Below are 13,517 nucleotides of genomic sequence, written 5' to 3'. Positions count from 1 at the left end.
CACGCTGACCACCACCAGCTCACAAAGTTACATGACAGGATGGTAACAGAGAGATCGAGAGATCATCAGGTCCAACCCCCCAGTGTGATGTCTTGTGATGCGTGGAGAAAACTTATCTTAAAAATAACATGAAATGGGATTAATTGCCACCTGTAGCTCCATCCCTCAGCACTCAGACAAGACTGCTCTTGGTACTCTGCTTCAGCATCTTCACGTTCATTTCCTGATGACCATCTCTCTCTGATCTCCTTCGGGAGGAGCTGCAGCATAGGATCTCCCACCTGGAGGTTTGAAGGAGGAGAGGGTGCTTTTTTTTTTTAAAACACTGGTCATCAGATCCATTTTGGAACAGGCAGCAAAGCTGTACTGCCAAAACAATCCTATCTCTTTCTGGGTGGGAGCAGTCTGTCTCTGTTTATCTTCTAAAATTTGGTAGCAAACATGTCAAGACTAAAACTCAGCTTTTGCAAACACAGATGCCTGCCTGGAGTTCTTTCCTGACCAAAAGCGAACTGCATCATTTCTAGGCACTGTCATGACTGTTTCTTCCTACAGGTGCAATTAAGAGAAGGTGATTCATTTACTTGAGGAAGCTGGGATTAAAAGAAGTGTGCAGCATGTGCCAGTTTTTAAACCTTCCTGCCCTCCAGCAGAAGCATCACTATCAGAGCACAAGGTTGCCTTTAGGGGACAAGAAAATATTCCCAACATGGAGATAGAGTTCCTTCCCAGACCAACACCAACTGCTTTTTAAGAAGCCTGGCCACTTTGCAAGCCCATTGTTTCACTGCCACGCCATGGGAGCGATCTGACTCGTTCCTCCATCAAGGCAGCGTTCAGCCATGGACGCTGCCACTGGCTTCGCGCCTGCGCGTTACTCAGTTAAACTCAAAACCCATGCAACAGCAGAACTGCCATCACACAAGCCAGAGCATCAAACCTATTACTGTCCAGAATTATTATTATATTACAGTGTATTATACTATTATTATTAACCAGAACAATTTAAGGAAAGACTAAGAAGCTGTATGAGCAACTCCATGACTTATGCCCAGCTCTGCTGCTGCTCACCAGCTCCAAGCTGGCTCAACTGGGTGTACAACCAAATGTATCACCGCTATTCAGAGTAATGAGAAACGGCTTAACCTCTAACCTGAGGAGATACTCTGAGGACATCTCCTCAAACAGGAACACAATTAAAACCAGCACTAGCACGTAGGCAAGTCCAAGGCATTGACAGACACCAGAGGATTTTTCTGAGTCAGTTGTTACGATGCAACACAGTACGTACATAGTGTTATGACTGGAGCTATAAAAATGTTAAAAATGTACAAGTTTACAGAATGTCTGAGGAACCAAACTGGAGGTTTTTTCCCTGCCGTCTTGCCTTTTCTGTCACAAATCATAGCATTTTGAAGTGTTTAGTCATCTCCCTAAATTCAGCTGCAAATTCAGCCCCTTAACTAAGCACTGGGTAATTCTCCCTCCGCAAGGCGTAGCCAAAAGGAGAGACTCTCTGAGAAAAAAAAAGCCAGGATGTAAGCAGACATTCCCAGCACAAGGATTACTCCAGACAGTAAGACGTTGCATGAATATTTTCACATGCTCTGCGCATGATGCCACCAACTCACAAAGAGGAGCGCTGGTGACCTCCCATCAACAAAAGCTCCCAAACATCGTTACTCACCAGGATTAAGCATGCACCTAAGTGCACAAATAAATCCAACCAACCCCATGATAATTTAAGCATATGCCTCAAATGAAATACAAGACTGAATGTTCTTCTGGCTCGGGGCAGACTTCAAACCCCTTTCATTACGTGCTTTTCAGTGTGAGACAGAAGCGCAATGCTAAAGCAAAGACACAGACTGAAAGAGAACCAGGCTACAAATCACAATTTATGCTATTGGCAGTGTCTTATCTTTAAACCAGTCTTGCAGGGAAAGAACAGCGGGGAAAAGGCTCAAAAACTGTTTCAAAGACGCTACTGCACTGGCTGTCTGCTAGCAGATTAATCATTTAGTGTCCACTTAGCAATAACTGTAATTGTTTTAGAAGACATTCATATTGCAAAATTGTAAGAGCATATAGTAAGACTGGGTCACGTCAAATCTAACCCTTCTTCACTTCAACGTTTGCTTTAGACACGTTACCTCCAGTACAGAAAGAAGCAACTTCAAGGAAGAAAGCCCCATCACGGAGATTAAAGTTTATTGATTACCCAGGCAGCAATTCCAGCCCAGCAATTTGAGATCTCTCTGAGGGGAAAGAAAGAGATGGTATTTACAGAAACCGCTTCTAATGAGAAAACCTTAGGGCAAGGAAGGTCAGTGTGACAGCAACGAGTATCAATTTTTATAGATTATAACCAACTGTTTGCTCCTTTGCTTTTATAATTGCGTTTCCCTGTTATAACTCCTGCCCCTACACTCCACCTTCTTCTAGGAACACCCACTGCTAGGCCAGGGTGCCCAAAGCTGGGGTACATTGCAGCGACTGTGGGCAAAGCGGAGTAGGCCTTGCTTACGCTCGCTTTGCCAGGGAGAGCCTGTGGTTCCTCGGTTTAAGAAAACCCCTACAACAACCAGTCTCACTGAAGGACTCTCCTTCACCCAGCGATTTGAACAGCACAGTTTTGAACAGAGCTCCATGATGAAGGAGTATTTTATTTCTAAAACAAATCCTAGCACCCCAAGCAGGTTCACTTCAGAGGGGGCAGAGAGCCTAAGGAAACCACTTATTTTAAAACAAAACAAAACAAAACATAACAAAACCCCCTGTCCTCCTGACAAGCCAGTTTTGCTGAAGAAATCTTCCTGGTCGGCTGAGGACCTGAGCCAGCTGGATTTGGGGAATCAACATGGGCTCCTTCAACAACTTCACATGGCTTTCTGCAGACAGGAGAAACACACTCCTGAAAAGTTAATCCTCATTATGCTCTCTTATAGCTGCATGATGCCAAGAGTATTGAAGCTCTGATGCTTGGGGTAAGCAAGGAGACCCAATCATGTGGCTGTTGCAGCTTCTAACAGCCCTCAGCTCGGCAAGTATTGGATCTGCCTTCATCAGATATGAAATCTCTGAAGTTCCTCCATCATGACAAAAAAGGAGCTAAAAAAAGCAAACAGAGGAGAAAACAACTATGGTTTAAAAAATCATCTGAACTGAGCTACAGCTGAGCTTGCACGCAAACAGATTTGGGTTGCACAGACAAGCAGCAATGATAGGAGAGGAATTAAGTAAACAACCATTTGCCAAATATAACTTTCTAAAGCGTTTTGTCAGAAAATGGCAACTTCGGAGGAGCGAAGCAATAGGGTCAAACGGACATTCTCACAGCATCACGTTTTTACTTAGAGAAGACAAATAAGAAAAATAAAAAATAGATCTTGCAGATGGCCTGTCTCTGAGTGGCCCTGATAAAAGCCTCTGTGCCCTGACTTGGGGCCAGCCACATTCCATCTCCAACTGCACAGCCTGCAGAACCATTAGCAGTAATTAAGAGAAGCCAGCGGTAGTGATAAACCAGACCTCTCTAAAAAGAAATATGCACTGCGCCAACAGACATTTTTTTCCCCTTCATTTTTTGGTGGACTAACACAGTGCACTCCTTATAAAGACAATTTCCAAATGCTTCACAGTTTTTCCTCTACCCTTGACTCGCTGAACCCCAGACAAGACCCTCAGCACCACTTCTCCCAGCAGCTCTCCAGGATGGCACCAAGGGCTTCATGTGTGGCAGATATGCTCTTCCAGATCACCGCACAAGTGGCCAAAGTGCAAAAGAATTTGCTGCAATCTCACAAAAAGTGTTGAGAACCACAGATCTAGTCCGCTACCTCTTGATTCAAGGAATTTCTCTAAGAATTTTTGCATCCAGCCATTTGGCCTACACTACATGTTTACAGAAGACACGTAACCCTGACCTAAAAGCCTCCAGAAGATGGAGAACCCACCAGAGCCTGAAACAATTAGCTCCTCCAAACAGCGATGTTCTTCTGCCATTAAGCAGGCATATGGTGCACAGCTTTTTGGGAAAAGGTGGGATAAGGGAATTTGATAATTTCATGTCCTCTCTCTCTTTGTGCCATATATAGCTCAGGGCTCACTTGTGTGGCTCACTGAAAGATTAGCTGGCTAGTTCAGGCAGGCAAGGGTAGACCCTTAAGACGGTTAAGTGATTTGGGGCAGGATGATCATCTGTCTCCGCCCTGCCCACAATTAACTGTTGCATGGCCCTTGTTAGTGCAAGGGCTGAGCTTTCCCCGGGCAGCAAGCAAAGCGCGGAGCTGAGCACCTTCCAGCATGACCAAGAGTAGTATTCTCCCCTCTGCTTCAAGGGGTTTAAAGAAACTTGGCACAAAGGGAGTTGATCCCATCGATGCTCCTGGATCCTGCTCCATCTACCTAAAGTTCAGTGTTTCAAACAGCGGGGAAATGAAGCACCAAAGCCTTGCGGTAAGCTAATAAATCCTGTCGTGTATCTAAGCTCAGATGGTCCTAAAGAGCACGACAAACTTAAAACAGCCTGCAAATTTCTCCAGTGAAATGGTTCTTGGTGTTACAAAGGTCAGCCATCTGTTCAAATGTTCCCGTTATCGTTAATTTAAGTCTCCTCTTCTGACTCAAGCATACTCCCCAAGAAGAAGAAAACCTGGCTGAGATCACCCCAGTTAGACTGCTCTCCTCATCCTCAAAGAACTGCTCACAGAAAACATGTTTAAGGTTAAAACAGACTACGGAAGCAAAGGAGAAAAAGAAAAGTGGTGGAAAGAAGTAGTATGTTATCCAGGTCTCACAGGACAGACAAGTCCTACAGAGCTGGGATGGCAGGTGATGTTCAGGAAAGAACATTTCAGGTTCTGAAAGCTTAGCTCATTGTCCTCAACACGTCAGGAGACCTCCAGCCCATCCCTCCCAACCTTTGCTGGGCCTTGCAGAGTTTCTAGAAAAACTAAAGAGCAGTACAACACCCAACTTCAAACTGTCATCATCTCATGATACGGAGGGCTTTAAAGTGAGATGTGACTGTTTGCAATGGATTTTGCACACATTTCTAATCGAACTGTTTGATTTAAAATATTTTTTTAAATATATTCAAAATCAGGCTCAAGTTACTCAGCAAGGCCTGAAACTGAGCTTATGGGGAGAGAAGTGAGATGGTATGGAAATGACACAAACCAAGTTCTGCTGCTCAGCATCCTTTCACAGGCTGGGTTGTTCTGTCCTCTCCTCTATTCCTTGTAATAAAGGCAGAGGGGAGGAAATAAATAAACATAAGAGGTTCTGATCAAGCTGAAGAATGAGCGGAATGGGGAGACAGAGCCATAACATGCTATTTTCAGGAAGAAACCAAGCCTGGGCAGGGAAAAGTAAAAGTTATGCAAGAAGTGAAAGTGAGTGGCTGACAATGAGTTGGCGGACTGCAACCTCCAAACATTTTTGGAATGCCTCTTCAAGGAACCAGCCAACACACTCCAGATCACAGGTAGCTCTCCTCTGTCAGGACCTCTCTGGCATAAGGAAAAGGCAATACGTGCATCTTTACACCTCCACCTTCAGGCTGGGAATGATGGCTTACAAGGAGACAAGGCAACATGCGTCTTTATTCTCCAACATTTTAAATCAGCATGAGTTGGAACAGGCTTCAATGGAGATACTTGGATAAAATTATGTATAACACAGACACTGTGCAGAACTACCTACTGGGTTAAACACAGCTGAGTCCGGATGGAGTAAAGTGCCCCCATAGTCTCTTGGAAACCCATCTAGGAACAGGTGTGAGTCCTTGGTGTTGCAGGTGGTTTAATTCAGGGGAATAAAAGGGAATGAATTATCTGGGAATGTTGCCATTCATTATTTCCTACCACCTCCAGCTTAAAAACTAGTGAACACTTACCTCCTGACCTTTGGGATGAGTGTAAAAGCAGTGCTACAGCACCAAAACATAATATTTTCCTGTTTTTTTGAAGTCAGTAGGACCTGTATTATTTGAAGAATAGTAGCCTAAGGGAATCTGCCTCACTGCAAAACTGTTTAGGCAGCTGCCATTAGTTTAAAAGCCCATTTTTGTTTAATGACTGCAGTTCCACATTCTCCCCATGCCATGCATCATAACTGTCATCCCTAAACCTCAGATTTATGAAAGCATCCAGCAGCATCATTGTACTCAGGGGTCTGCTGACATTCCCATTATTAAACCACTTCTCACAGGTTTTGACTTGCATTAAGACATAACAAGCCCTGGATTCTGCGTGGGTGCTGCCACGGAGGTGGATGCTGCTCTGCTCCCTTGGGGTGTCTGTGACTCCAGGCAGAGCTGTCGTCACCCCCGACCAGGACATACCTCGGATCACAGGAGGCTGAAGGGAAAACAATGCTTGACATGCAATGAGAAATAAAATCACACTCTTCTATGTGTTTAGCTAGAAGTAGACAGAACAGCTCCCTTGCCATCACGGGAAGGGATGGAGACCGTGGTGAAGGCCCACCATCCTACGGGGTCACACTGTATCCAGGGTGCAGACAAAGCATGCAGCTGGGGGGAGCACAAACACAGAGCTGGTATATGTCTGGAAACAGCCAAAGAGCCAGAGAGCCTGGAAAACTGAGCCTCTTTCCTTAGACAACCAGCTTACACTCTAAAACCACACTGATTCAAGAGGACAATCTGAAGTAATTTCCCAGACACTCTACAAAATTCAACATTTAGTACCTTCCTGCTCTGAAATCTCCTCTGTACCTCTCAATCCTCCATGCAGTTGCCATTTTGCAGGTAAATTCATCTCCCACTACCTTTATAGCGGTGAAGGGGAACCACTCAATCCTCTTACCTGATTCTTTAAGTGAGGAGCAGAGTTTGTCAAATATATTTGTTCAAACTTGAAAAAAAATGGACCAAACCCAAAGCCTGAGCGAAACAAAAGGAAAAAGCTCTTTTCCTCAGCTTTCTTTTGAAAGCATCCACAAACTCAGGGCAGGTACTCCTAGTGTATTCCAAACCCATCCTGCTCAAGGCTTTGAATCATGAAGGTTTTATTTTCATCCCCTTATCTTACCATATCTATTGCATTTTACAGTGTTAAAGCATTTCATCATAATTCAGAGACAGTATTTTAACGCAGAAAAAGACTTAAAAGCCTTAGTGATCCAAATATAAATAATCAGAACTAGATAATTAACTATTCTGACATATAGGAGGTAATGGTACCTAACAAACAACGAAACATGATACACACCCTTAATGATATATGCCTTCATACTGACATGCAACGAAACAATATACTGATGTCAAATCCCTAAAACAACAAAACTCTCACAAATTACAAAATTTAACATTTAAAAAAAAAAATCCCCTGGTTTTCACTGGAGAAAATGTTAAATTACATTCCCCTTGGAATTCAATGAAGACCAGGTATTATTTTTCCTGTGAGATGAAAATTCTGTAGTTGAATCCACTTCAGTTTTACTGCAGCAGATTTGCTGGATTTTGCGACCATGGTCCATTTGCTGATGATACCAGAGCTGAGACAATTAATTCTCAGGCTTTAAGACAGACAGTGAGCACCTAGCAAAGAAAATCTCTCCCACCCCTCCTGCACCAATGTGATGAAGATACCATCTGGGATCTACAACCCAGTCCTCTTCCAGCTCCCCAATCCTGTCTGCATGAGGAGAGGAGGAGGAGAAAAAAGGAGAGGACAAGAGTTCAGCTGGAAGGGACCTATTGTACAATGATCATCTAGCCCAACTGCAGATCCCGATGCTTCATCCCAGAAGACAGCAATGAGGATATGATGGCCACATTTGCTTCCCCAGGCGATGCAGGTATCTCTCTAAAAGGGGCCAATCAGAGTTGTGATTGCTGAGAGACAAGATTTTCTGGTAACCCAAGGGCAGCATTAATAAATACCGAGTGCTTAGGGAGAAGGAAACAAAACTGCCTGGCTTTGCTCAGACCCTTTGCTCACACAAAAACCAGCTTCCACCCCACCAACCCTGCCAACACTCCAACGGAACTTCACTGGCGTAGGAGGAGGGAGATGTCTGGACCCAACACCAGCTGTAGATGCAAGATTTGGCGGTATCTGGGGCCAGAACCTAACAAAAAACCCCAAGCCAAGTGCCACCAAACCAAACCATTACCAAAGCAATGGAGCCCATGTGCTCAGCCAAGGCAGGAATGCAGCCATGAAGCTGCAGCACAACGCTCAGACCTGCAGGTCTGCCAGTGGTCAGCTAGCGACACGGCTAGCTGTGCTTCAGAAACACTTACATACAGCTAAAACACACATTAAGTGTTAAAAGGGGTACAACAAATCAAGCATTGTTCTTTTTTAAAAAGCCAAACACATCGGATAGGTGAAAGCCCCCCAGAGAGGATGGGGTTTTCAGCCTTCGCTTCAAAATAATCTTTTCATTAACATGCAGAAAATTCTTCCTGCCTCAGAGCCTGGCTGTTCTGGAACCCAGCATGCAGCCCACATTGAAATTATTCATGTATTTTATTAGGGCAAAATTGACAATTTACATTCATCTACCCTAACTGGTGAAACAGAGATCAGAGTACGCTGTGGAGCATCCAGACATTACCACTGGGGTTTTTTTCTCCATAAGGTAGAAAACAAGTAGTTACTGAAAGTTACCCTGCATTCCTGATGATTAAAGAGAAAGACATAAAAATTCCCATTGTTAAATGTATGCTTCATTTCAAATGAAGGCCTGAAGGAGATGGAAACACATCTTTTTAGTGGGCTGAGGCCCAGAGTGCAACCATGTGTGTTCATAGACGCACACCTGGAGACCACAGCTGAGACTGCTCATGGTAGCATTTCCCACAGCTTGCCTGCTACTTTTCTACCAGGATCCCGGTACCTTTGGGTGCCACATGCCAATCAGAGGAATTAAACTACTTGCCAACTGGACTGCCCAGGGATTCAGAGCCCTGGGAGATGCTGCACACCAGCATTAAGCTGCTCCACAACCACCAACCATCACTTCTTCTCCCAAATGCTGATAAAACCAGAAAGATGCCCAGAACATCCCCAGATGAGACAGTGCTGCATCCCCTGCTTCAGAGCAGACCCCCATCCCAGCAAATCCTGAAGGTGGAAGTTTGGGCGTGGGTGATGTCCTTCCTACTATGCTCCCCAGAACAGGGCTGCATCCAAAGCACCTGTGGGAAATGATCCCTGGCCCAGTACAACTCCTCCAGGCATTCCTAGTGCACCAAAGCAATGTCATGAAGCCAGTTTTGTAGCCACAGTGAAAACCAAACCAGGCTGACTTCAGCAGCAGCTCCTCGCTTCAGACCCCAAGACCTGTCTCAAAGGAAACTAATTTCATCAACTTTAGAGTGCACGCATCTGGCTCAGCTGAGAGCGTATCGTGCCTCACTTCTCACTGCATCCCCTTTCCAAGAAAGGCCATGTTTCTTTTGACCCTTCCCCTCTGGAAACACAATGGCTGTCAGTCTGTCCAACCCATGGGGATCCAGCCAGATGTGCCGTCCCTAGATACTTCTGACTGCACCCCTCAGCTAACCTCAGCCCCAGGGTGTACAGTTATTTTTGCTTTACCTGTGCACCACGCTGCTGTGGGGTGATAAAGAGGAGAGGAGCAAGGGAAAGGTCCACATCAAATTACAACTTTTATTTTTTTTAATGAAGAGGGGCAGGGCCTGATATAAAAGCAGCAAAGTGGAGGGATGAGAGTGATGATCACGGGAGGGCTTGTTTCCTTGAATCAGACAACCCTGCGAGGGCTCAGATGGATGAAACCAACTGCATCCCCTTGGCAGTTGCCCAGGTAACTCCACCGAGCATCCCCAAGCCCGCTCACCCTCTTACACCAAAGCCCCCCGCTTACAAAGCCTCTCCCATCAAGTACCAAGTCCCTGACCATAAGCCAAGAGACCCTCTTATTTTATTCCAAGCCTGGCCAACATGATGGAGGCCACGTGAAAATTAAAAATTTAACACCTTACTGTAGAGGAAAGGAAAAGCAACAAAAAGCGTTGAGCTCATGACTAATCTTTGCAGCTCTTGCTATGGACAGGATTTGTACAGCCATGTTGATTTTTTTATAAAAATAGTAAATCGTATTACCCCCATGCTGCAAGACCAAAGATTCCCAACGATACCTTAATACAGCTTAAATAAAAATAGCACTACCTGAGTCAATCTGAGCATGATAATGCTTCGTAATCCCACGCTATTAGAGGATGAGCAGTTGTATAGCAGTGAATCGACATGAGATGCTGGCGTTAGGAGACACTCCTTTTCCATGCTCTACAGCAACATCTACACAAGAAGGCGGGTGGTGTTTGTAGGAGGCACAGTACACAATGGGGAAAACAGTTCTATTATAGAACATTCCAGGCTCCGTGCCCCACTGTCTTCCAGCTTGAAAACCTTGGCTAATAACTTCCATTTTTAAAAGCAAAGCCTGCTTTTAAATCTTCCCTGTCACAGTAAGGAAGTAAGGAAAAAGCCTGAATTTGGGATGTTTTTGAAAAACGGGCGATCCCGAAGCCTCTGTGCATCCAGGCAGAAGGCTCATTCATAAAACCAAACATGGATGAACAGCAGGATCACACATTCATCCTGCTTTTCCCCCTCAATATCCTAGAATGAGCAAACAGTACATATCGAAAAGCATACATGGAATATAACACAGAAAAGCCTCAACAGTGAAAATACTAATAAAACCCATTTATTAAAAAAAAAAGTAGAAGGCAAAGACTTAAATAGAGATTTCTAAAGGTGTCAAGGATGAGAAAAAAGCAAGCTTTGATTAGTAACACATTAAACTATAATAAATTCTTCCTAATTACCTCATTACATAAGCCACTCACACAAGGTACTTTATTTGCTATTGTGCTCCCCATTTGTTCTTTTTTAAGACACCTTTGACAATTAATTAAGCTTTTTTCTCCCCACCGCGGTACAGTCATATGTACAGCAGACATCTGGCCCTCGCAGCTTCCTCCAGAGGCTTTAATGAGACGGGGGGTACAGGTAACAGGAGAAGGTAACACCATGGAAAGGTCTCCCTTTCCCAACTGCATCTGAATCCTTCAACCAGTGAGCTTTCCAAGGCTGCAGTGCAGAGTATGACCAGGAAAAGGGGAAAACAGCCTCCAACTCCCCCATGTCTTGCCTGAACTGACACAGCCAGAGCACCAAAACTCCCTACAGAAACTGTTACACCCTGGAGATGTACCTTCATATTGATCATCTAAATACCCATATTGGAATAAAGGACACACCTGAATTAGTGATGCCAAGGGGGAATACAGACTGTTATAGCAGCAAAAACGCGATGTATAAACCCCTGGCACCTGTACGATCGCTTGCAGAAGTGTAGCAGGAACCAGAGATTCCCTAAAGGCCCCAGGACGTTCCTGCTTTTGAAAGCACTACCCAAAGGGACTGCCTCCTACTAAACATTAACTCTGGCAAGCACAGTCTGGAATATTAACAGTATTTTTTTCACTTTTGCCTACGCAGGCGCTACCTGTAATGAGAAAAGAAAATCCAATTTTATGTACAACTTAAACTGACAATTTATAATCACCTGGCCTTTACACACACAGCGCTACAGTCACCAGCCCCACGCTTCCCTCTGCCCTTGGGACAAGGGAGCTTGATTCATCCTTCAACATCTCATAAAGATCAGCTGATGATTCAGGTCCCGGTATAGCAATTACCAGTAGAAAGAGCGTGCGGGTTCCTCACGCAGACCCAGCTGCAGCTGCGGGGCTGGGGCAGAGGAGGGGATCATGAGCTCTTACTCACAAGAGCATTTTGGCAAAAGGCACACAGGGTTCTTAATCTGGCCTTACAAGACTCACAGTGTTCGGATCTAAGCCTTAGTCAGAATGACCTCCTAGGGTTAAATCAGCTCCCCTTACAAAGAAAACACGGGTAACAGAGTTTATTAAATAGGGGATGTTTTCACCCATCAAAGACAGGCATTAAAGATGAGCCTTATAAATATCTTCTGGCCAAAGTGAACAGGTATTTAAGGTGGACACAAGCACAGTACAACACACCAAATCCCAGCATCCTCCCCTGTGCCAGCAAGAAACAAGTGCAGATGGCTCCATTTCAGCTGTATGGACACTTTGAACCAACCTGGGACCATCTGTGCCAAAAGGCACCTTGTCTATGGAAAATACATGGATTTGGAAGATGGAGATGTCCATTAGAGGTTTGGGACATTCAACTGTAGTTCATTAGTCAGTCTGAACACACAAGAGCTCTAATAGCTTGTATCCTGTGCACTGGGGAAATGCAACTAAAGAATAAACTTCCTGAGCAATTAATGGGTAATGATATAATTCGGTTAATCTCATTGGAAAGAAATCTAGAATTGGAAGAGGAAACAGGGTACATATTTCTCCAGAAACGACGAAAACAAACAGCAAAGGGTGCTACAGAGCAGAGTCCTGGCTGGCATTCGCCGGAAGAGATCGGCTCCAGCAGAGGAAAATAAATTGCACTGATTTACATCTGCGTAAGAGGTGGCTCTCCGGCTGCAAAGCCACAGCGCTGGCATTTCTTAGCAATCTCACTCTCCTGCAGCTCCTTACCGATTTAATGTTTCGCTTACTTACAAATAAGGACTTAATGAAGTGCACACAAACGAAATACATGCAAGTCTTGTGTGCAGGCAGCACAAAATCAGTCACATGCAGCAGAGATTAGTGCCAGTTATGCAGGTCCTTTCACCCTCTGGACGTTACATTCCTTCAGATTAACACAGATGGTCAGAACAGAAGGGGAAAAAAACAAACCCTAAGGTTGCTCTCTGAACAGAAAACACTTTGTCCCACTGGACAGCGTAGGCTTTTAGTAAAAAAATACACAGAAATTTGTACGGATTTTCCCTAAAGTCAAATATTTTCAAGAATATAACATTTATTTCACTAATAGAGTCTCAGAAAATCCATTCTGGTGCAAAGGTAAAGCTTAACACTTTGATGCCAAAGCCCTACTCAAAGATTAGCCCTGCCAGCTCTAAAATCACAGCCATGAGCTCAACAAATACAAGCGCCTGCACCCAATGCAGGACAAACCTCAACATTTGTATTTTCTACTATTAATTCAATATTTTTCTATTATTAATTTAAAGAGCATTTTGAAAGGAGCAGGCATTGGGAAGTACTCACCACCTATCTTGGAACCTCTTCAGAGAAAGACCACGGGGCTCGACTGCCTGGAGGAGAAGACACAAACCAAACATACTTTACATTACAGCTTTCTTCTAAGTGACAACCTTCCCACTTTTTGGTCTCCCCTATAAAAAATCCCCAATTTTCTCAGCCAAAAAAGAAATTAGAATTAGTCTACGCTTGCTAAAACTGCGCTCCAGTCCTTACCCTACACTGAGAAACAGCTCTGCTGCCTGCATTTGCATGTTATTATTCGTTGTGAAATAGAAAACAGCTCCTGCGTTGAAAAACACAGAGATTTCTCTCGAATTAGGACAGCAAATTCTTACAACGTTCAAAA

At 44.3% G+C, this 13,517-nt stretch overlaps 1 protein-coding gene across 1 annotated transcript in view; it reads right to left on the bottom strand.

Moving 5' to 3' along the window:
• The window catches only part of HPCAL1 (hippocalcin like 1), a 49,163-nt gene extending 35,977 nt beyond the window's left edge, over window positions 1-13,186 (bottom strand). Inside the window, exon 1 of the mRNA XM_084260992.1 lies at window positions 13,175-13,186. The gene's annotated coding sequence lies outside the window, so the exon portion shown is untranslated. The remainder of the gene's footprint in view (window positions 1-13,174) is intronic.
• Between the last annotated feature and the right edge of the window lie 331 nt (window positions 13,187-13,517).

Source organism: Gallinula chloropus (genome assembly GCF_964237585.1).
Source record: "Gallinula chloropus genome assembly, chromosome: 3".
NCBI classification, from domain to species: Eukaryota; Metazoa; Chordata; class Aves; order Gruiformes; family Rallidae; genus Gallinula; species Gallinula chloropus.
The sequence above is the reverse complement of the archived record's forward strand: the minus strand, read 5'-3'. Positions and strand labels throughout refer to the sequence as shown.